Source organism: Helianthus annuus, chromosome 8 (genome assembly GCF_002127325.2).
Source record: "Helianthus annuus cultivar XRQ/B chromosome 8, HanXRQr2.0-SUNRISE, whole genome shotgun sequence".
In the NCBI taxonomy this organism is placed as follows: domain Eukaryota; kingdom Viridiplantae; phylum Streptophyta; class Magnoliopsida; order Asterales; family Asteraceae; genus Helianthus; species Helianthus annuus.
The window spans coordinates 132,371,283-132,374,382 of NC_035440.2; the positions used below are offsets into that span (position 1 = coordinate 132,371,283).

General features: G+C 31.5%; 1 long non-coding RNA gene across 1 annotated transcript; it reads right to left on the reverse strand.

Annotated features, from left to right (window-relative positions):
- Positions 1 to 1,537: 1,537 nt before the first annotated feature.
- LOC110881460 lies at positions 1,538 to 2,830 on the reverse strand. The gene is made up of 2 exons (XR_002559742.2): positions 2,585 to 2,830; positions 1,538 to 1,821 (listed from the first exon to the last, which is right to left on the reverse strand). It is a non-coding gene; the product is annotated as an uncharacterized LOC110881460 (long non-coding RNA).
- Between the last annotated feature and the right edge of the window lie 270 nt (positions 2,831 to 3,100).

Sequence of the window (3,100 nt, forward strand, 5' to 3'; positions counted from 1 at the left end):
ATATGGTTTCATCACTGCAGTTTTACGGTTTGTGTTCAAATGAACTATGGAAAAACAAAGGATTATGCAAGTTTCAGATTTTCCAATACTTTTTTTTGGATGCTTATCTAAAAAACTATGTGCGTTATTCATATACCAACATAAAGGGTGTTGCTGTTGATTGTCGTTGTATATTCTTGAACTTTAGGTTATTGGTAACCACTAGATTATTATAATATAGTTAAAATACAATTTGTGATGATTGTGTGTTTTCAGGACTAGATATTGTGATACAGAACTAACATATGCATGAAGGGTAATGTTTTAGCCTCTAAAATCTGATTTTTGATGCTTTACTCGGTCTCTGATACCAAAAATTGAAATGCATTAATCTAAATGCAAAAAAAAATATATATAGTTCATAATCTTCCATGAAATTCTAATAATGAATGTTTAAATCTTTTTAGGACAATTCAATTGACAGAATTTAAATTATGATATTTGAAATCCTTCCTAATTTATTTGGTTTTACAAATTTGTATCTGAAACCTGACCTTGAGGAGATTTGAAATTAGTGGCCACATGTGGGGAAAAGATGAGGCATTATTTCAAAAGTAATTGATTTTCAACTTTGACTTTTTCGGTCAAAATTTTCTAGTCGTTAAATATTGCAATGACTAATTAAATTTCAAGTCACTGCTTCTGATTGCACTTCCCCTTCGTGTTGTTATCATTTTAAATTGTTAGCTTTTTAGTATTATTACTTTGAACTGTTTGAAACCCATTGTCTTTTTGGGTAGAAATGCTAATGAGTATCAATGGAAATATCATATGACATTCTTTTAAACTTCTTGGTTTCTTAATTTGTTTTACACTTGCTTAAACATATATACAAGAAGGGGTACGAGTGGTGCAATCCAAATAAACTTTTAACTAATTATTTTAACATGTAAATTTAAATGAGACCTGGTTTCCTTGATCACGACACAATTAGCGTCTAGATTGTAAAGCCTTCACATCTATTTATTTTCTTTGAAACATGAATATTATAGGACTAATTTTAATAGTAAATATAAAAGTAACTTTTATATTCAATGCAACTTAAATGAACTTAAAACCAAAATGTTCATCTACTCATATTTCCACAATAATATTTGTGTAAGTCAGGATTAAACAAGGCATGTGTACGGTTATACACACTTAGTGTAGGAGAAAAAGGCCCGACAAAGAAACAAGCCGCTTCAAATAGGAAGACACAAGAAGTTTGTTAGGATGTTTACTTTTTGTCGATCCCATTTTGGATTATATTTACTCAGTCGTACACAACTCTGTTATTTTTTGTAATGCACACGTAGTAGATCGCCCCTTCAAACATGCAGATACAAGAAGTTTGTTGGGATGCTTAATTTTTGCCGAGCTCATCTTGGATGATATTTATATACCAGATTGTCAAGCTGCATTTTATTTTTTGTAATGCACAAGTAGGTAGTATATGGACTACGGTATGTAAATGTGGACTACTCGTATTCTATACTTTTTTTGTAATCCAAAGTTATTCTGCGTCAAAAGAGTGGTTTATAATTTTTGTAATCTAAAGTTATTCTACATCAAGAGAATGACATCCACTCTGCCTATTCAACCTTATTTTCCTCCGAGAAGGAAAATTTTCTCCGCCGCAACGCGCGGTTGAAATACCTAGTATTACAAAAGTTTTAAAGTAACACAAATGCATATAACTCTAAAGATAAAAGTGATATACAATTTCCGGAACCGATGTCTTCATACTTTCAAACCAAATGGGCGTCTTCAATCCATACTTGCAATCGGAACCATAGAATTTTCCTAACAAAACACAATGTTACCTTCATAAAATTATTGTAAGCTTAAAAATATATTTAAGTGTATCCTAACAAAACACAACACAACGTTACCTTAATAAAATTACCTTAATACCTTAAGCCTAAAAATATATTTGAGTGTACATATATATAAAATGCAATATTTAAATTCCAATGTCCAAATACTACATGGAGATCCAAATACACAACCTATAAATCCGTAAAAGCTACATCAACCAATACATCTAACAAATCATAAATCACAAACCATACAAAACGCATTTATCAAACCACGCAAAAAAACATTCTTTTAGTGCAAAGATATTCGGCATAAGAAATAACATCAAAGGGATGGAAACCCAAAAAAGGGCAGGGTAACCATACCTCATCAAAACCACCTTTTCCTATCTTGGTAAGTAGCTTAAAGTCATGAACTCCCATTTTGTGCGTTTAAAAGAAGGTGTATATATTTAGTATCTGTTTAGCTCTTACTTCGTATTTCTCTTAATAAGTTATCAAGGATGGAAGTATCTTTGCATCTGTAGGAAACTGTAAGCAAAACCGAAACTAAGTATATTAACTTACCAAACTCTGTGGCATTTAATCAAATAGGTTGTGTGCAAAACACCAAATAAGAATACGCATGACAATGCAATGAACAATAACTATATATCAAAATACCTAATCAAGCTGAAGCAACAAATACATCAAATCAGATATGATTTAACTGAGTTGATATGCAATGTGGAGGCTGCATTGGAACGTACCTTCGGGGATGCGATGTTAGTGCGTGGACAAGAAGAGATAGAGAGAGAATCATCCATCGCTCAAAGTGGTAGCGGCTATAGCGGTGAGCGACTACGATCAAATCACCTTAGAGAATCATCCAAACCTCACAAGTTGTCCATCGCATTCGATTATTGGGGACGGAAACAGATTTAGGGCTAAAAAAGATGCACGACGGAAATTAATAGAACAAGCAGTTAAATTTTAAAAGTGGGAAATATGGGGAGGGAATTTAAATTGAGAGAAAGTTCAATTTTTTTGGAAAACTAGTTTGGGAAATTACAAGAAATTAAGAGCTTAAACAAGCCCGAGCTTGAGTCAGATCGTAAGTCTTAACGAGCCCAATATATATAAATTTTTTAATTAATATACAAAATACATTTTAAATTCTAATGATTAATATTCATAAAATTATGAAAACATACCTAAATTATATACGAAACTAGAATTAAAATTTATATAAATTAATTAATAAATAATAAACGAGTCAAGCTCTC